The 21,473-nt window shown below is 37.7% G+C and overlaps 1 protein-coding gene across 4 annotated transcripts in view; it reads right to left on the bottom strand.

Annotated features, from left to right (window-relative positions):
* Dyrk2 (Dual-specificity tyrosine phosphorylation-regulated kinase 2) overlaps positions 1-21,473 on the bottom strand; it is a 127,334-nt gene that overhangs the window by 88,903 nt on the left and 16,958 nt on the right. The gene's annotated exons all lie outside the window — the stretch shown is intronic.

Genomic DNA, 21,473 nt, shown 5'->3' with positions numbered 1-21,473 from the left:
AGATCGGCTTTAGCAAAGTTGTTCACATGAACGTCACAAAGCGTCATTTAAAGCACATTGTTGATAATCAATGTTTCCGAGCGTGCCTACCGACAGGGGTTTCATTCTCGGTCTCTAAAATTCGAGCTCTTTCGTTTTCAGTTGGGATCACGTTTCATGCTGTTTGAGCGACTACAAAACCACTATAAAGATACAAATTGTGCTGGTTGCCCGAAATATCGAGCAACAGGTACTGAGAGCGACTCTACTTCATTTAGTAACAGCTTTGAAAACAGTGAACTGCAGCCCGGCGATGACGGTTGAGTTGATGCTAAACGACTCTGCCAGGCAGTCTGGTGCGCTCACGAAATAAGCATTCAAACAAGCAAATTGAAGGCGGATAACGACGATGATGGAGGTCTTGTTCGAATTAATAGCAGCGGGGCAAAAAAAAAAGAGTTCCAATGGTAATTCAACACCTTTCACGGGTGGTGGGTGGTGTGCAATTAATTCCGTGGCAGATTAGAGCTACCAGTAAACGTGGACGGTGACGGTTGGTTGTAATTTGATTGTTCGCTGTTTAATCTTTATTAGTGATTTAAAGCAGCGGTGTCGATCGTGGTGATTTGCAAAGGCTTAAATTGAGTTATGAAGAACGTTTCTGTAGGCATGGTAGATTTGCAGACCGTCGAAAAATATTGTTTGTTTGAGAATTTCCAAGAACTCCTGAACAAAGCTTCTTCTTCTTCTTAAATTCCTTCTGAAACGTTTGCGTTTGCGTTTGCTCTCAGCTTTGTGTTCCATGTAATGAAAGTGATCAAATATTTTCTTTCCTGGGACTATAATGATATAATGTTGTGGGCTGGGTTGCTTCCGCTCACTTGCTATAAAAACTTGTTTTTCGGAATTGTGTGGTCGTTGGATGTTGTAGTGATGATTGGTACTTGTGAGTTGCAGGAAGGAGTTGTAAACTAGGTGTTTGACACATGAGGCCTGTCATTATTTCTTTCAGTTCGTCACAGTCGGCGATTTTACGATTCGTGAGCGCTCACTCTTAGTGAACGCTCACAAGTCGTGAATTCGCTGATTGTGACGCACTGAAGGCGAGATTGACCGGTTTTATGTGTCAAATACATGCTATCCAACCTCTTCTTGTGTCTGGCAAGTACACAATTAATTAATTTAGCTTTATTTAGGAGGCTTTCAGCCTTAGGCTGGTTCGCCTCCGAAGGCAAGTACACAGTATTATTGTAGCATCCGGTGGTTCCATAATTTCTAGAAGCATTTATTATAGCGAAGTGAGTGGAAGTAACCCTCGATACAAGAAGCGGTTGTAATTTATGTATTTGACACATAAAACCTGTAAATTTAGCATTAAAATTAAAATCGTTTTTTGCCCAAAAATATAGCACCTAAAAATTACCAAAAAATTTACATATGGTTTTTGATTTACGATTTTTGTTAACTTATAGGTGTCCATGGTTTTCAATATTTAAAAAGTTTGCATTTTCACAAGCTTTAAAAAAAAACTATTAATATTGAACAAGAAAATTTTCTCTAAATTACATTAGTGCTCTCGTAATTTTATCTCTGACGACATTTTGATTAAAATTGTCTTTTTTTTCTTCCTTGGTTTGTTTTCGATCGATCTTGTTTTCCGTGCTGAGCACCAATGCTACTGACACCATGAAGGCAGCTCCCACATCAAGACCCTACCTATCGACCCATCAACTCATGAACCGGGGACCAACGGCTTTACTTCCCTTCCGAAGGAAGGCGTGATCAGAGATGTTATGCCTCAGAATATCCCGGCGGCGCCGACTAGGATTGAACCCAGGCCTACTGGGGTGAGAGGCAATCCCGCTTACCACTACACCACCGGCGCTGCTAAATGATTAAAAGTGTAAAATACGCCATTTTGAAAAAAAATGCAAGGTCCAAAATCCCTGAACTTTAGCTCAAATGAGAATGATTGCCCATAACAAACAACTATGCGAAATTTAATGTTAATCTGTTTTGTTGTTTAACCTACAACTGCTTAATTAGATGACCGGTGAATTTATTTTTATATATACTTTCCTTTATTTAACGTCGGTCTCTGTTCCGCAATCTAGTGCCAATCACCGACGCACATCTATTGCCATCCATTTGACGGCAATCGAATGTGCAGGAAGGCAGCTTCCACACCTGCGTAGGATATCGCACCCATTTATCAACACACATGGGCCGGGACCAACGGCTTTACTTCCCTTCCGAAGGAAGACGTGACCAGAGATTTTTATGCCTCAGAAAAATCCCACCGACCTCGACTGGGATTGAACCCAGACCCATTGGGGTGAGAAAGCAGTCACGCTTACCACTACACCACCGGCGCCGTAAATTTATTTTTATTATAGTGTATGGGTGAATAGCTTGTATCAAGTAAGCGAACTCTAATGTCCCAGTTCGGGATATTTTGGCTAGACGCGATCTATATATCTATATGTTTTCTTTAAGAATATTAACCATAGATTGTAAGTTTGATTTACCTTGTGTTTAGTTTGTATTGTGTGTGTGTGTTTTTTTTTGTATATTTGTTTCTGTAATAATTGTATAATTACAGAGTTGATATAACTTCGATAGGATTAAGTACATGTTTTAGAAATAGCGAAATTTTTTAATCATAAATTATATTCCAAATCTCCTTTGCCCTCTCTCGATCCAAACAATTGTCATCCACTGACCTCGAGAAGACCACGAGTAATCGTTCAAATCCTTTAATTTTAGAATTTAGACATTTATAATGTATAAAGAAAATGATAACTTGGCTCTGTAAAGTTTATTAGATTGAGCTTGCACAAATAAACTAATTAACAAAAAAAGTAAGCGAACTCTCGACAGCGTAATTGACACCGAATACAACTGCTGCTTCCGTCTTTCGACAGTTGAAAGCAAACTGGAAAACACAGTTTCCAAATGTTAGTTTATCCCTCAAAGAAATCTTGCATGCTCTTGAGTCCTTGGATACGTCAAAATTCGCTGGTCCAGATGATTTACCACCTATTCTTCTAAAACACTTTCAAAAGAATTAGCAAAGCCTTTATTTTGGTTTTGGACCAAAATTCATCGTTAAACGTCAGCATTCTGCTTCCAATAAAGAAGGAATAATTTGTAATCCCTATTTTTAAAAACGGGAAAACAAATTGGATATCACAAACTATCGCGGGGTTGCTATATTATCTACCATTCCTAAACTTTTCGAGTCCATCATTAATGCCAACCTATTTTCCCAAGTTAAATCTTGCATTACTAGTAAACAACATGGATTTGTTATAGGTCTATCTACAGCTACATATTTGATACATTTTGTAGCATATGCTTTAAATGTAATGGATAAGGGAAATTACGTAGAAACATTATATACTGATTTTAGTAAAGATTCGATAAAGTGGATATACCACTGTTGATTTTCAAGTTATCCAAGTTAGGTTTTAACACCAGGCTAATGCAATAGATCGAGTCATACTTGTCAAGTAGAACGCAAAGAGTAAGATTTGAAGGAAAATTGTTGTCTGTCGTTCATGTAACATCTGGTGTGCTCCAAGGTTCGCATCTTGGTCCACTACTTTTCATCTTATTTGTCAATGATATAGAATACGTTTTGAAGCTGCTTCATGTTGCATATATTGAGACGACATGAAACTTTTCATGGACAGATACATTATCTAAAGCATCTGATCTGCAGCTATTTCAGCAAGAAGTTGACATTTTTTACACTTGGTGTAAGAAGAATTTGTTAGACCTTAACGTTAGTAAATGTAATTCTATATCGTTTACAAGAAAGCATGCCACAGTAAATGACACAATTTCCCTTGGTGAGAAAACAGTTGGAAGGTGCAATCAAGTAAGGGACTTAGGCATTATTCTCGACTCTAAGTTATCATTTGTTGATCACTACAATAACATTATGTATAAGCAAGTAACATGCTAGGGTTTATCAAAAGATTTAGTATGCACTTCAATGATCCTTACTCTATAAAAACATTGTATGTGGCCTCTTCCTGAATACTGTAGCGTAGTGTGGGCTCCGTATCAGGATACATATATAAACCGCATTAAATCTGTTCAAAAACAGTTTTTGTAGTTTGCCCTTCGAAAATTAGGTTGGACGAGATTACCACTTCCATCTTATGAATCACAATGTTTGTTAATAAATTTAGATGGAATGGAAAAACGAAGAGACTTCGTCATGGTGACATTTATAAATGATGTTATTGCTCAAAGAGTTAATGTTCCGGAAATTTTAGAAAATATAAATTTTTATGCTCCCACTCGCTCTCTGAGGATTAGGAATTTGTTTTACGTTAACAATCAAAGAACAGACTATGCTAAAAATGGGCCTTTGAATAGAATGTTGTCCTGCTATAACGCATATTCGCAATCAATTGATGTAACAATGAATAAACTACCACTAAAAAAGAAAGAGGTTATATCCAAGACTCGACCGTAGGTTTGACGTAGGATTACGTGCTCGGTATCAATATTTGACGACTATGTTAGGAAAACCACTTTTTGCAGGCAATAGGTGATAATTTTGATAACCATTGCAACAGTTTGAAATTTGTGTAATTTTCAATAGTGACCTATTGAAAATTAAAAAAAGTATTCAATTTAACAGCTTTGTAGAAAAATTACCAATCGATTGGCTTGTTTAGAATTAAAATCCATCCGCTATTGACAGAGTTATAAGTGGTCAAAACCTAACCACTTTTGGTAACGCGGTCGATTTTGATTTTTTTTTTAATTACATCCCCAATATGTTTCCGAGAGACGTAATCCTATGTCAAAATGTAAACTTTGCGGGAGACGATGTCATAACACTCGAAAGCAATTTTGTGATATATGATGTAAAACAAATCCTAGCTAGTTCTGCATGATGATTTTGTTTGATTGTATTTATTAGTAAAGTCGCCAGGAAATACCAGCTGGCGAAATTTTAATGATAACTCCTTACTTGAAAACAGGCAAAAACTCACAAACAGGCTGCTTTTTCATGGTATACGGAGTGCTAATTTAATAATCAATTAATTATCTCAACATTTACTGGCAGATAATTCATAAATGTTGGTAACATAAGGGGAATGGATGTCATGTCGGCCTAAATGCCCCTAATTTGGGCTCATACATAAATTCAGCAATCCACTAAATTTTCAATAGCAACCAAAAATATCAATTAGTAATGTCCCAATGACGCGGATAAAATTGATAGATAGCAGATTTTTTGCGATGGGCCCAATCTTAGATCCATAGACCAACATTAGAGCCATTTCCCCTACAAAAAATTCTATAATCCACTTTTTGACGTCACTACAAGGGTGATTGAGTAAACGAAAGAAACGAATCGTGCGAAGTGGGATGAAAGCCGCGGGAAAAAACGGATTAATCATTTTGTCAAGCTTCTGCATTCATGTTCCATCAGATGTCACTGTTGTTGTTGGCGGTGGCATCTATCGGAAACTACAAATAATTTGTTTTCCAATAATTGTTCACAGAGGACAGTTCAGTGCAAAACATGTCTGGTACCTCTATATATGCATTTAGATTAACAACCGAAGTCCTTCCTTCTGTACACATTATGCACTCAAAATAGCTCACCCCTCACAGGATTTCTTTCCGAATTATATGAATGGGGTGGGGTAAAAAGAATCGTTTTTGCAGAATGTGTAAAAAAGGAGGGACTTCAAATGTTAATCTAAATGCATAGACAGAGGTAACAGACATGTTTTGTAGTGTCAGGTACTCTATTTTGTAATCTATGAAAGGGAAATCTCAAATTGGGTGTCATAAAAAAACCATGGCATGTTGAGAGATTGAGCTTATTCTCACAAATTTGATTTTGTTTTTGGCTTTCTGGGGATTGGTAATAAAGCAGGTAAAACTGTATGGGGAAAATAATTAATATTAAACAATAATTTCCGGGAAAAAATGAATGTCCCTGACTAATTTATTGAGCTTGTCGTTCACTTTTTTGACCTGAATATGCACCTAAAGCGAATTATTCCCACTTCTCTCAAATTCTATATGGATTTTTAACACTTCCTACCAGCGGAACAGCGCCGTCTCTGGAAAATGGCCGGACGATATGGTTAATCTCACCAATACATTCGGGCCTACAATTCCACACCTTCTATAGCCAAGGTTGAGCCTTGATAGCTAGCTGCTTGCGGGAACTGATGACCTTGACAAATGTCCAAATGTTCTTTAACAAATTTATGTTGGTCCGTTTTGTAGTGATGGTTGAGTAATGCTGAGCTGAGCACGACGAGCTTCTGATTCCGATCCTAGCCTACCGGTGGGACTTCTTCCTCCTTCTCTATGGTTGCTCATGTGAGCTCTACAGCTCGCTGCTTGCAGGCAGCCTTTCGTTGTTACTGGAGAACAATGTTCAACGCCACACGCCGAAAGCACTCCTGCTGATGCTACTACTGCTGCTGATACCAATGACCGGACACTAGCACATTTTTTGATTGAATGAGAACCGTTCAGTGGGACCGCATCGAATTCGATGTTTAAGTCTGTGCTAGGGAAAGCGCTTTTTGTAGGCAATCGGTGATAATTTTGATCAACATTGCAACAGTTGGATATTTGTGTAATTTTCAATAGTAACCGGTGCATTTTAGTTTTTTGAAATTGCGTGGATTCTATAGATCCTGTGGAGATCTATCTAGCCCTGATGTATGTGTTGGTAAAGAGAAAAATTTAAACTTTGCTGGAGACGATATCATAACACTCGAAAGCAATTTTGTGAAATATGAAGTAAAACAAATCCTAGCTAGTTCTGCATGGTGATTTTGTTTGGTTGTATTATTTGGTAAAGTCGCCGGGAAACATTAACTGTCGATTTGTTTTTTATGATAACAGGCAAAAACTCAAACAGGCTGTTTTTTCATGGTATACAGTTTGATAATTCAATAATCAATAAATTATCTCAACATTTAGTGACAAACCATTAATAAATTTTGGTAACATACAAAAAAATTCTATAATCCATGTTAAATTTCCTATGTAAGCGCCGATCGAAACCAATTTTTTTACTTCACTACAAGGGTGATTGATGAACGAAAGAAACGGATCGTGCGGAATGAAAGCCGCACCAATTTATTCAGGCCTACAATTCCACACCTTCTATAGACAGGTTGAGCCTTGATAGCTAGCTGCTTGCGGGGACGGCTGCCCTTGACAAATGTCCAAATAATACTCTTTAACAAATTTATGGTGGTCCTGAAAAGAACCGTTTTGTAGAGATGGTTGAGTAATACTGAGCTGGGTGTTCAACACGGATGAGGTTGTCAAACTGTATGTTGTTTAAAGCAAGGGTGACCCGCTTGGCATAGATGACCCGCAGCGACTCACGAAGAGCTACAGATTGCGATCCATAGCATAGCGGTGCAGCTTCTTCCTCCTTTGATAGTTGTTCATGTGGGCTCTGCAGCTCGCTGCTTGCAGGCAGCCTTTCGTTGTAACTGGAGAACAATTTTCAACGCCACACGCCAAAAGCACTGCTACTGCTGCTGCTACTACTGTTACTACATAATTTCGACGACTGAACACCACCACACACGATTATTGAATGAGCACCGTTTAGTGACAGGATCGAATTCGATTTTTAAATCTGTGTTAGGGAATGCGCTGTTTGCAGGCAATCGGTGATAATTTTTATCATCATTGCAACAGTTGGACATTTGTGTTATTTTCAATAGTAACCTATTGAAAATTAACAGTGTTTATTTTAGCAGATTGGTAGATAAATTTCTAATCGTTTGGTTTGTTTAGAATTAAAATCCATCTGCTATTGACAGAGTTATATGTGGTCAAAACCTGACCTCTTTTCGTAATGCGGTCGAATTTGGTTTTTTGAAATTGCACCCCAATATGTTGCCGAAAGACGTAATCCTACGTCAAAAGCATCATTTTCAAGGTTAGCCAGGCAATAATATATAAGACTCATTGCAATTGGTCTATGACATAAAAAATAAATGTTTAAATTTTGGTTGCCGAAAAGAGTCAATGACGCCCATTAACCCTGTACAGTTACATTTTGCACGGGCTTCAAAAACCTCAAATCAAACTTTTGTCCCACTCGAACTTTTGCCCCACCTTACTCTCTACATCAGCATATAGGGGAAGGAAGGTCATAGCACAGAACAGAAGGGGAAGTGCAAACAAATCGGTGAATCAAAAGGTGGTTCGTTTTTCTGCTCAACAAGCGATGTATTGTGGTAGCGTTCCACACGGGCTTTCTATGTGCACTCACACTATCATAGGATGCTGCCTATCTTAACTACAGGCAGAAGATGCCTTCTACCGCTAGGTGCGCTAATGTTCGCAAATGACAAGTGGAGCCACTTTCTGATCCGAAGTTCCACTCCTGTGGTCATAGAGAACAGGTGGGGAATAATGAGCACCCTGTACTTTAGCCTTAAAATTGTAATTGTTCAAAACAAATGATTTGGTAGTAGGATCAATATCAATATGATAAGGAACCTTCTACCAATTAATTTGGTATAAACAAATTTGAAATAAAAGGCTAAGGTAAAGGATGCTCACCATGCCCCAAGTATTTTATAATCATTCAAATACTGTTCTATTTGCAAATATGGCTAGGTATGGGCTGCGTTTCAGTGATTACAGATTTCTTAGGAAGCTTCTTAACAATGCACATTACCAGAGTCAAAACAGCAATTATTGTAACACAATTCGAAACAAGTAGCAAAAAAGAAGTTCAAATTAATTATCAAAACTGTTTTCACAATCGCAATAGAGGCAGGTAACCGAACAATTTTCCAATAAGCCACCACCAGAGAGCTCAAACACACGCCCCTTTCCCATGTAACGGTCTTGACAAGCGTAGAGGTGCAGAGCAACTCCGGGGTCGAATCGGGCCTCCACAATCCACAAAGTGAGTGCAGGCTGTAATTGCACTTTAATTGATTCATTCAATCGTTTTCGATTGTGGTGAGCCTATTAGTTGAGTTGTGTTTCCACTTTCCGCAGAAATGCGTATATGCTATTCGGCTGACAAAAGGAGCACTCTCGATGAGTGCACTTGAGTGCGCGCTGATAGAAGCCAGATCGCTGGGCAAAGTTTAGTGCGCCATTAAAAGTGAAACTGCTGACAAGCAATCAATCAACAAGCGCCTTTGCTGCAAATGCATACCGACCATCTTAGGATCTCTCAATGGAGAGACGACGAATGTTTCCACTATTCTATAAGGAGTGACTCGCATGATTGACTTATAAAGAAGTACGTGTGTCGAGCAGCTGAACGCTGCTGTTTTGATGGTAGGGGGTAGATCCAAGATGTCTAGCACGCGAGAACTCTAGCTCTGTCGTGCTTCCCTTACAGGGTGCTGCGTTAGATCATTAGTCACCAGTTGCTTTGTCGGATCCAACTGCCAATAAAGTTTATTGAGATAACAAAGGAATGCGTTTTCAATTCTGCTGATTGTTGTTCGCTTATTGTGCCGATGTGAAAGTAAATAATTGTATGATGATTAGGGTGCTTCATTCTGAAAAAAGTGATGAATTTCTGATGGGCCACCCTCCAGTTCGATTCATAGCCCCAAAATATGAACCTGTGCAAAAATTGGTAAAGATTGATGAAGGTTTAGAGGTCGCGCCAATGATTTGAAATTTGTATGGGAATTACTATGGAAGAATTTAAAAAATCGCTTATATCGCTATAACTTTGCTTCTACTTGTCCAAATGTCGAAAAAATTTAGTATGTTATTGCTATGGCAATAAACAAAAAGCCTACAGTTGCTACGCTCAGTTTTGCAGCGTATCAAGAATTATAAAAATGTGAAAAAATGGCAAAATAGGGTAAATTGACAGATGAATATGTACAAGGCAACAACGCCAATTTCATCGCAACAACAACAGGCTTGTTGATCATTGTCATGACAACCACATATTTTTTTTTTTTCAACGTTTGGACAACTACAACCAAAGTTAGAGCAATGTAAACGAAAATCAATAATTTCCCATACTAATTCACCAAAATCTCCATACAAAATCCAAATCATTGGCGCGACCTCTAAACCTTCATCAATCTTTACCATTTTTTGCACAGGTTCATATTTTGGGGCTATGAATCGAACTGGAGGGTGGCCTATCAAAAATTCATCACTTTTTTCAAAATGAAACACCCTAATGATGATGCTTTCATGATTTCCACGAATTATGGATCTTGATGGTAAGTTAAAAGTTTAAAGTGAATGATAAGATAAAATTGAATTTTTGGTTGGTTGTCTTTATTAAGGAGATTTTCAGCCAATTTAATTTTTGATTCACTCAAACAAATCAGCCTTCGTGGCCTGCAGCTGCAAAGAACCTAACAAAACTCAAACCAAAGTTCAGCAAGACGTTACATAACAGTCCAGCGCACGTTTTGTTTTCTGTCCAGCTGACCAAAAGGCACCCAGCCTTTGAAAAGTGCAAGTGATCTATGACCCGCAAACGGTACTCCTCAGGGTGGACGGCGTTAGGTGGAGGGAGTGTACATAAATGCTACACAAAGCATAATATAAAACCGACTATGGTAGGCCTTTATCTGCGCTCAAAGTGCGGACATAAACAAATGCTCGTGTGCCCTTTATGCAAACTTCCTTCATTTGTTTGCCTCAGCAGCAGCTCAAAACAGCAATCCGATAACTCGACGGGTCAGCTGGTTGGAGCTTAGTCGGTACAGTGTGCTGGACTGCGGCCGTAGCCGAAGCTTATTAAGCACAGTGAGCGTGCACAGCTGTGTGGAACAGCGATAGCGGAAAATGGTCATTTGCGTTGGGCTGTACGAGCGATGGAGTTGTGAATAAAGCACTGCTGAGATGCTACTGCAATTGTGCTGGCTACAAAGGGCAGACTAATCGTGATAATAGCGGAAAAATTAATCAGAAAGAAAGTGTTCCGACTGGAAAGAGTATTGGTTTATGGAGTTATCACGCCATTTGGGCATGGTGTGCAGTGTAAACATGATGATTACGGCGATGAATATTAACTGTCTGACGGTTCCCAGCCCAAATCATTGAAAAAGCCAACAGCCTTAGCACATTTTTGGTCATACTCTCTCTCCTTTTTTGATTTTAAAAAGTAGGTAAACTTTTAAGTATGATCTGATTATCTACCGCTCATTTTATCTGTGTTGAAGGCCTTAACAACTGTGCTTAGTTCGATGGAATTCGGTTGTAACAAGAATTATTGCAAGTACTGCAATTTTGTTAAGGAAAATCTTTGGTATACCGATGAGAAGCAGCACACTTCCGTCACAGACCCCTGCTGCCAGACTCTATTCCAAGCATAGGGTAAGCGATAACTCAAGCACAGACAAACAGACATAACACATTGAATAATTCTCACTGTAAAACATCGTCGCTAAAACATTACCGCCATCTGTTGAGTACACTGTGGTGGGCACTACACGGAACAGATGGCGGTAGTGTGTAAACGTCAAACGCAAGGGAATTGACTATGCGCGCCACAGGTGGCGGTACTACCAACTACGATACTTTTAAATTGTCCGTTAAATGTTTGTTCGATGAACAACTTGTGAGTGTTATGTCTGTTTGTCTGTGACTCAAGCATGGGGTAAATAATAACGTAACGCTCATTTTTTGTAGAATGATGTATCGCACCATGGTGCATCCTTCGGATAGATTTCTGATTAATTTTCTTTAAAAAAAAAACCCTATGCATCGAATTGGGTCTCAGGGGCTCATGCCGTACTCCACCCTATCTTAAATAATATTTATATAATATATATTCAGACTCAAATAAAAAAAACGGATGTCTCTGATTAGATATCAGTCGAATCTATATTTAACCTTGGAATTGGTACGAATTTAAATAACGACAGAAATGGTGCAGAATTGGCTCAACTTGACATATTCGAGTTAAGACAATGCACAGTGGTTCCTGGCTGGCCAAAACCTCAAAAATTAAAGTTGATATTTTTTTATTTCAATATTTTGTTATCATTTTTACATGTTAAGAGTATTTTAAATTGAATGATTTGTGCAGTTCTGTTGATTACATATTTTTTATGGTTGTTATAGTGTAGCGATATAACAAATTTTTGAAAAAAATCGTAATGTTTCTTGTTACTGTTTTGCTCAAATATAGCAAAAATAATGTGTTTATCAACTTGGTTGCTTGAGAATAAATGCTCCTCGGCTTATTTCACGTCAAATGGATGGTAAAAAAGACTGTCTGCACTGTTTAAAAGACAGATACTAATAAAAAATTAGCAAAAATAAACTTTTTTCACATTTAGACTAAGCAAAACATATGACGGACAGATCCGCCCTTTATCCTTTAGTAACCAAAAGATAGCTAGAAAAGTTAGCTTTCAGATAGGGTTTAATGTGTTTTGCGATTTTTTGCGAAAGATGTTGAAATTAGGAATAATAAGTAAAGTGTTCTTTGGAAAATATCCATTTATAAGTTATATAATCAATATACACACACGCACCATATATCTATCTCTTATGGTTCATGAGTTATGTTTTTTTTAAACAAGCAGGTTATGGTGGCCCTTAGACAATCGGCATTCTTTAAATATCTTTTTATACGTTCATTTCTCGTGAAATTTAATACTAGACACTTTAAGAACTTTTTATGACGCATAGTTTTGCTGAGTTGTTATCTATTTCATTTGAAAAGTTATGGCTAGTTTTTGCTGATCTTTTTTTTTTTAAATTAAATTAAATGCTTTAAACATAAAAAGCTCTTGCAGTTTTTTTTAACAAAAATGAAGAAAAAAGGATGTTTCCAATGAAATTAAATGTTTGAAAATCGGTTTGCTCCATTTTGAGATATTGACAATTGAAAAGAGTAATTTTTTCGAAGAAAATAGCCATTAACTTTCTAATCAAAAAAGATAGTAACCTATTTGCTTAGCAAAAATATGCGTCATCAAAAGTTCTAAATGTAATCACATCAATGTTTTTATGAGAAATTAACGCATGAAAAGATATTCAAAGAAAACCGATTTTAGTGGCCACCCTAACCTGCTTGTTTAAAAAAAATCATAACTCTTGAACCATAAGAGTTAAAATCGTTGTGTCTTCAACAAAGTTGCTTTGAACTGATTGTTCTACAATTGTTTACAACACTGCTTTGGTCTATCTCAAATAAGAAAAAAAAAAGTTTGTATTTTTAATTCACCAATTTTATGGACCACCCTAATTTCACGAACATAAAAACATTGAACAAAAAATATGAAGCAACTTTTCCTAAGAAACCATATACCTAAAACTGACGTTTTGGGCGCAAAATTTTTGTCTTCCTAAATACGGCTTTGAGACCATTGTGCATTGGTTTTGGTTCTACTATACTCCTTTTTTTTTTTTTTTTTTAACTCTTTATTTGTTCCAAATTCAAAATAAATTACATTTCATTTTAACCTAGGTGCTCCAGTTACTGCAGTAACGTACCAGCCTTAATTGTTATGATATATATCTAAGTGTTTTTACATTGTTCATGTCTTGGCAATTCAGTATTTTAAACAGGTTTTTTAACCTGCATGTCAGTATAACAATTGATATCTTAAAACTAAAAACTAAAACTAAATCTTATCTAAGTATAAAGGGAATTAATCGTTGCAATTGAGGATTGCAACGATTTTTGCCTGAAATTATTAATTATTTTGTTGGACATTTGTGCTAAAGTCTCAACATTCGAAATTCTATGTACTTCGGTTGTACTGTACCAGGGAGGCAACTTCAAAATCATTTTCAGAATTTTGTTCTGAATCCTTTGAAGTGCTTTTTTCCTGGTAGTGCAGCAACTAGACCATATTGGCACAGCGTAAAGCATGGCCGGTCTAAAAACTTGTTTAAATATTAGAAGTTTATTCGTCAGGCAAAGTTTGGATTTCCTGTTTATAAGAGGATACAAACATTTAATATATTTGTTACATTTGGCTTGAATGCCCTCAATGTGATCTTTAAAAGTTAATTTTTGGTCAAGTATTAATCCAAGATATTTCACTTGGTTTGACCAGAAAATTGGAACTCCGTTCATAGTGACTATGTGACTACTACTAGGTTTCAAAAACGAAGCTCTAGGCTTATGTGGAAATATTATAAGTTGAGTTTTGGAAGCGTTGGGAGAAATCTTCCATTTTTGTAAATAAGAAGAGAAAATATCTAAACTTTTCTGCAGTCTGCTGCAAATAACACGAAGACTTTTTCCTTTAGCGGAAATGCCTGTGTCATCAGCGAACAAAGATTTGTGGCAACCCTGAGGCAAATCAGGGAGGTCCGAAGTGAAAATGTTATACAATATAGGCCCAAGAATGCTACCCTGAGGAACTCCTGCCCTAACAGGTAGTCGATTAGATTTGGAATTTTGATAATTTACTTGAAGAGTTCTGTCAGTTAAATAATTTTGAACTAATTTCATAATATAAAGTGGAAAATTAAACTTTTTCAATTTAGCAATCAAACCTTCATGCCAAACACTGTCGAATGCTTTTTCTATGTCTAGAAGAGCAACTCCAGTTGAGTGGCCTTCAGATTTGTTTGAACGAATTAAATTGGTAACTCTTAAGAGTTGATGAGTTGTTGAATGCCCATGGCGAAATCCAAACTGCTCATCTGCAAAAATTGAGTTCGTATTGATGTGAAGCATCATTCTATTCAAAATTATCTTTTCAAAAAGTTTACTTATTGAAGAAAGCAAACTTATTGGACGGTAGCTAGAAGCTTCAGCTGGATTTTTATCCGGCTTCAAAATTGGAACAACTTTTGCATTTTTCCATTTATCAGGAAAGTATGCCAAATGGAAACATCTGTTAAATAATTTTACCAAGAAAGACAAGGTACTCTCTGGGAGTTTTTTGATGAGGATATAGAAAATTCCATCATCACCTGGAGCTTTCATATTTTGAAAATTTTTAGTTATAGACCTTACTTCGTCCAAATCAGTCCCCCAGGAATCATCAAAAATATTTTCCCGAGAGAAAATATTCAGAAAATCCCGAGCAACCTGATTCTCAATAGGACTAGTAAGACCCAAACTGAAATTATGGGAACTCTCGAATTGCTTAGCAAGTTTCTGAGCTTTTTCCAAATTTGTGATCAAAATTTTACCACCTTCTTTAAGCGCTGGAATAGGCTTTTGAGGTTTTTTCAAAATTTTTGTGAGTTTCCAAAAGGGTTTGGAACTCGGGTCTAATTTAGAAATATTATTTTCAAAAGTTTTGTTCCTCAGGGCAGAGAATCGCTTTTTAATTTGTTTTTGCAAATCCCGCCAGATAACTTTCATGGCAGGATCGCGTGTTCTTTGATATTGTCTCCTACGGACATTTTTAAGACGGATCAAGAGCTGAAGATCGTCGTCTATTATAATTGAATCGAATTTAACCTCGCATTTTGGTACTGAGGCAGCTCTTGCTTCAACTATAGAAGTAGTCAGAGATTCAAGAGCATAATTAATTTCATCTTTGGTTTGCAAAGGAATGTTTGGATCGAAGTTATATTCCATAAATGTTCGATACTGCTCCCAATCAGCTCTATGGTAATTGAAAGTAGAGCTGTTGGGATTACAAATTATTTCTTGGGATATTTCAAAAGTTACTGGAAGGTGATCAGAACCGAAGTCAGCATGGGTAACCAATTGGCTACAAAGTTGACATGAATCAGTTAAGACCAAATCAATAGTGGAGGGATTTCTTGCAGAAGAAAAGCATGTTGGGCTGTTTGGATATTGAATAGTGTAATAACCTGCAGAACAATCATCAAACAGAATATTACCATTGGAATTGCTTTGAGCATTATTCCATGAGCGGTGTTTTGCATTAAAATCACCAATAATGAAGAATTTAGACCTATGACGGGTAAGTTTCTGGAGGTCACCCTTGAGAAAATTCTTTTGCTGGCCTACGCATTGGAATGGCAAATAGGCAGCTATAAACGTAAGTTGTCCAAATTTTGTTTCAACAGAAACCCCCAAAGTTTCAAAAACTTTGGTTTCAAATGAAGAAATAATTTTATGTTTGATTCGTCTATGAATAATGATGGCAACGCCACCACAGGGTCCATCAAGACGATCATTTCTATAAATCAAGTAATTTGCGTCCTTCTTATCCTTATGGGCAGGTTTAAGGAACGTTTCAGTTATAACGGCAATATGCACGTTATGAACTCTTAAAAAGTTAAATAGCTCGTCTTCATTATCTTTAAGAGATCGAGCATTCCAATTTACAATATTTAATGCTTTAAAATCCATTACTGAATTTTAAAGTCATGACAATATTATTTGCAAATTTTACTCCAGTTTGAATAGCATCAAACATGGAGTTAGATTTAAGCATATCAGAAATCATGTCAATTAATGAATTCTGTAAAAATTCCATTTTGGGGGCAGTAATGCTTCCTAAGTCAAAATTGTCAAAATTTCCATTAGAACGTTGGTTAGTATTTTGATTTCTACCCGCTGCAATAGCAGCATAGGTAGCTCCATTAACTCGCTGAACATTGTTAGCAGCGAGGGGAGTAGGTACAGATGAAACATTTGAAGCAGGGGAGATATTTGTACCTACGGGTACGAATGTAGAATTTGTTCCTCGCTGACCGTTGTTAACAGCAGAGGAATTTGTACCTGGTCGGAAACGTGGAGCGTTTCCTACCTGACGGTTAGAACGAGATTGTAGGATCGCTTTGCGAGTCTTACATTCCCAAAAATTGGATTTGTGGTTTTCACCACAATTTGAACATTTAAATTTCTTAGGATCTTCCTTCACAGGACAGTCGTCCTTTGCGTGAGAGGAATCACCACAATTCATGCATTTAGCTGGCATGTAGCAATTTTTAGTTCCGTGACCCCATCCCTGGCACTTACGGCACTGGGTGAGGTTTTGGAAATTTCCTCCAGTCTTCCTGAAGTGTTCCCACTTCACTCGGACATGGAGCATAAGGCTAGCTTTTTCTAAGGCCTTAAGGTTGTTTAGTTCACTAGACTTGAAGTGAACTAAATAAAAATCATTAGAAATCCCGTTGCGCGAATCGCCAGGACGGGATTTCATTTTCATTTTGATTACTTGGAGTGGCACAACTCCAAGTAATTTTGCCAGTTCATCTTTGATCTGATCCAGGGATTCACCACTGGGCAGTCCTTTCATGACAACCTTGAACACACGTTCAGTTTTGGTGTCGTAAGTAAAAAATTTGTGCTTCTTCTCAGTAAGATACTTGAGAAGACATTTAAATCCGTCCAAGGTTTCAGCCAATACACGGCATTCACCCCGACGTCCAATTTGTAGTGAAAACTTAATTTTCACGAAATTCAAAAGTTCCATGCGAAGAGCATGGAAATCGGTAGTGGTTATCACAATAGGGGGAATCTTTTCCTTCTTGGCATTAAGCCGGGAAAGTTTACTAGAATTTTTCTTGGATGATGGATCATTCTCATCATCCGTGAGCAAATCAAATTGATTACTCAAATTAATTTCATCAGAAGGGGGGTCAAGAGTTTGCCCCTTTCTTTTGCGTTTAGGCGCCATGGCGGCAGTAAATTTTTATCCAAATCGACTTCCAAGCAGATTACTATAAGAATCTGAAGGATCGAAGAGGAATTTTCCAAATCGATATCCAAGAAGGATTACCTCGGGTAGGGTCCAAACAAGGATCGAAGAGGAATAAGAGTTGAACAAGGTAGAAAATTTTTACAGGTTGAGCACTGAAAAGTGCTGTTTAAATTTGTTGTAGCTTTAGGTAGTAGTAACACTTCCTTCAGCAAAAAGCAAATAGATCCGCACGGCAAGAGAGCACGATGCGGACTGTGTTACTATACTCCTTTTTGTGACGTCTTGATTGTCAAGTTTTCTTCGTACAGCTAAAAAACATCTATTTCAACTGTTTTTTGCCTATTTGCAACAATTTTGAGGTTTTGGCCAACTTTTGTTCTAAGGAGAACCACTGTGCAATGTGGTCCGAGATCTTAATTTGATCCTGAATTGTCAGATGATGGTTTTTGGATCATAATATATTCTGAACATTTTCCTGCGCTCACCTATTTGGGCCGGGTAAAGCAGGTGCATAAGAACGCATTTCAATGGTTGTTGGGTTCTGCCCTGACTGGCGATTTGCGACCTCTGTGCACCTGAACTCCGGTGGGGTTGCTGGCGGTGATATTTGCCGTCAGTAATGCGAACAAGAACGGGGGATCATTGTTGTCATTAATGCACTATTGTTTATAAGTCGCTAGTGTCGGTGATGAAGATGATAGAGCAAATACAGTTATAGCCAACTCTAAGTAAATAGCCCGTGATTATCGCTACCTGGGGATGCTAATCGGCTGGGTGCTGGTTGCGACTTGGCCGTCCTGAATGAACTCTCGATGAACATTTCAAATGGTCCTATCTGCTTTGATCGATTCTCTTCATCGACTTTCTCTTTCGTTAATAACTCAGCTGAAAAACCTTTCTCTGTTGTATTTGACGTTTTGGACGCTAGATAAGAACCTCCTTTATCAAACTATGTGGTAGAATTAGCGCGAAATCTGTTTGCATAGCAGTGGTAATGAAAAGAGAAAGTCGATGAAGAGAATCGATCAAAGCAGATAGGACCATTTGAAATGTTCATCGAGAACTCTTCAAGGTGGTTCGTTTAAAAGGACGTTAATAAATGGAAGCGCAGGAAGCACCTATTTGGATAAAGGTTATTGTTGCGATGCGTTGAGTATGAAGCCAAGAAAAATGGAACGATATGGAAGATAAATTTATCATACACACTTCTCGCGTAACTTTTAAAAAGGTCCTAAGTAACAAATGTAAACAAATCGAGTTAATCGATACAAACTATCGCTCTTCTATAATTGTATGTAATACAAAAACACCCATCCAAATTTATTTTAATTTATTTACGATAATCATAGGTCAAAAATTGTTCAATGTACAGTTTGAAATGATGGGTACGTGATTGTTACGTCGGACATTTGGACTGCCTAGCATGATTGGTGCTCATTTGCTAAAGGCGGGGCTGGGTTAGGTTAGGTACTCTTTTTTGAAATCTGTGAAAGGGAATCTAGTATCATGTAGAACAAAACGTCCAACGTGACACTCATTGATTATGTGTCATTGAGTAAAATCGTCCAATGTAACATGTCCGATGTACAATTTGACTAGTCAAAACGTCCTATGTGGTTTTTTCTATATTGTAGCATGCACTTCAAAGTATGTAAAATTGTGACGTTATTATTCGCTGAATACAGTAACAATAGTATTGTAAAATGTATTGTTTCTGAATAGTTAAAATAATAATCTGTCGAAGTTTTTTTTTCTCAAAATGGTGGATATGGTACATAGGTCTATTTGAAAAGTGAGAATTGAGAATTGTGCGGCTAGAATCGAACTAGCATCACACAAAAGTGCGCGCAGTGGTGGTGGGTTCGTAAATATATAAGAAAACACGTTCTATGATGGGAGTATGTGTTCAGGGTTGGTGATGAGGCTGCCGGTTAGGCGATAGAGAAAACGATATGGAAGATTCGAATTATCGTGCAGCGTTAGAATTAGCAGTGCAACATTTGTGACACCTACACACTAAAAAATCAGAATTTTACTGGTGATGTAAACATCCATGCATGCAAACATTCATGCATGTAAACTTCCTTTTCACGTAAACTAGCAGCTTGCAAGAAATGTTGCAAACAAAGGTGGAAAGTTGCATACAATATATGGAATATTGCATGACATGTCTCATAAATTTACACGATTTATAATGTAAATTTGTATGATTTATGACGCTCCATTTATGTGCATCATAGTAACGGAAATTTACACTACTTTTTTTAGCTGTGTATGTTATAAAACAATCGTTGGATAAATTAATTTAAATTATTCAAGATTGTTTTCAGCTCTTCGATGAAGGAACATGTTTGAATTCAATTTTGTCAGCCTTCCTTCAGAGTATTGATTTAAATTATTTGAGATTATTTTCAGCTTTTAGATGAAAAAATATTATTAAGAACCGATTCATTTTTGTCTGCCTTCCTTCCGGCTGGATTTATTAATTTTGTTTTCAGCTCTTCGAATAAGGATCATTTTCAGATTTATTTTGGATTGGTTCATATGTTTTAGCATTTGTTCTGGATGAATCTATTATTTCTAATTATTTAAGTATATTTTCAGTTCTTTACTGATGGAATGATGATATTTTAATGATTAAATTTTTCGGCTTTCATTCAGGCAAATGCAAGAATATGTCAATGCATGGTGACACTTATTTTTATGCGTAGAACTACGTCTGTGATTTCTATATGGAGGTGTGCTTTGTGAAAATCTAAAATGAAACATGAAACAAAATTATGAAAGATTTTGATCGTTAATAACTCAGCTGCTCCTAGACCAATTTCAATAATTTTATCACCAATCGATTAGAAATATTCCTACGCATATGTTTTGAAAGATCCTTAGTCGTCGTCCGGTGTCGTAGCGCAGTTCTTCTTCACCCCTGCTGGGGTGAGAGGTAATCACGCTTACCACTACACCACCGGCGCCGCTTATGTTTTTTTCATTGTCCAGGTTCATTGCGTGGGTCTGCTATCATGTGCCTTGGTTAAAACGTGACATTTTAGCATGATGTCTGTTAAGTTTGATTGTAGATTCCGGGATCCTTAACAAAAGCCAGTAGAGCCTCCTCTCTATTTGGCTCGTTACAAAGAGCTTTTAGTAGACTGAAGCTGTCTATATTGCTGATAATTCTGGTGGGTTGATAATAAGTTCTCAGCTGATAGATGTACTGCACAAATTCCACAGAGAATATGAAAGTTCCCCCCCCCCCCCCTGCCTTGTTGTGGGATAGTTTGATGTAATCGGTACGCAATCTGGAGAGGACCCGCTGGTCTTTCCACATTCACCCATTCGCCAGCATCTCCTGTAATTTTTACAGGAAACAACTCCGAACCTTAAGCGGCGCCGGTGGTGTAGTGGTAAGCGTGATTACCTCTCACCCCAGCAGGCCTGGGTTCAACCCCAGTTGGCGCCGCCGGGATGTTCTGAGGCATAACATCTCTGATCACGCCTTCCTTCGGATGGGAAGTAAAGCCGTTGGTCCCCGGTTCATGAGTTGATGGGTCGATAGGTAGGGTCCAGGTGTGGGAGCTGCTTTCCTGGCACGTCGGTAGCATTGGTGCTCAGCACGGAAAACAAGATCGACGGAAAAAAAAAACAAAACCAACTCCGATCCTCGTGCCATTCAGCTCCCCATGCACTACAAGCTACACCTCTGACCCATGTCTTGATAACAGCGGCAGAGATTTCTCTTATTGTTAGGGCAGACTCTCTGCCTAAAGCTGCTAGTCTGTCCACCTGCTCGTTTCCTTTGCTTCCACAGTGACTAGGAAACCATAAGAAGGTTGTGTTTTGGTCAACCACTGTCCTAATTGCTTGTACGCACGGGTGACGGATTTTGGATGCTTCCAATGCTCTCAACACACTGGCTAAGTCAGAGACAAT

This window comes from Ochlerotatus camptorhynchus, unplaced genomic scaffold, assembly GCF_037179485.1.
Source record: "Ochlerotatus camptorhynchus isolate MF236.1 unplaced genomic scaffold, CSIRO-AGI_Acam_v1.1 ptg000768l, whole genome shotgun sequence".
Taxonomy (NCBI): Eukaryota; Metazoa; Arthropoda; class Insecta; order Diptera; family Culicidae; genus Ochlerotatus; species Ochlerotatus camptorhynchus.
This window is presented reverse-complemented; position numbering and strand designations above follow the sequence as displayed.